Source organism: Macaca nemestrina, chromosome 12 (assembly GCF_043159975.1).
Source record: "Macaca nemestrina isolate mMacNem1 chromosome 12, mMacNem.hap1, whole genome shotgun sequence".
Taxonomy (NCBI): Eukaryota; Metazoa; Chordata; class Mammalia; order Primates; family Cercopithecidae; genus Macaca; species Macaca nemestrina.
Window position 1 is genome coordinate 129884932 of NC_092136.1, and position 592 is coordinate 129885523.

A 592-nucleotide genomic window follows, 5' to 3' on the forward strand; every position below is an offset into this window, starting at 1 on the left:
GTTTTGCCCCAGCCCATCCAGCACACCATGGGCCCAGGGCAGACCTTGGGGCTAGGCGGTCCTGGGCTCCAGAGGGCTCCCATGCCGCTGTCCTACTGCTCTTCTGGCAACAGGACATTTACAGGGGGGAGATCTTGATTCTGGGTCTTTTAGGGGACTCTGTGATTAAGAAACAGCAGAGATGTTGCAACAGCAGGGATGAGGTGGGCCTGAGGAGGGGTCAGTGAAGGGCCTTCATTCCCAGCTGCTGACCTGGTCTGCCTTGAGATAAAGGCTAAGACCCAGAGACTGGACGATGTCCACAGGGGCAGAAGCGACTGAGGCGTCGGGACAGTGGGGCATAACCGAGAGCAAAACGTGAACCGAGACTTCAGCGCCGGTTTCTCGGGCCAGCCCACGCCTCCCGCCTCAGCCCAACGCCACTCCCTCCCCGCCAAGTGGCTCTCTGCTCTGGAGGCGGGACCGAGTTCTCCGGTGGCCCCTGGAGGCTCGGGCCGCGAGCTCTGGGAGGCTGGGAGGGGAGTGAGGGGAGGGGCGCTGACTGGGCAGTCCAAAGAGGAGGGGGCCTTTAATAGGCTCGCCCAGCGCCCGG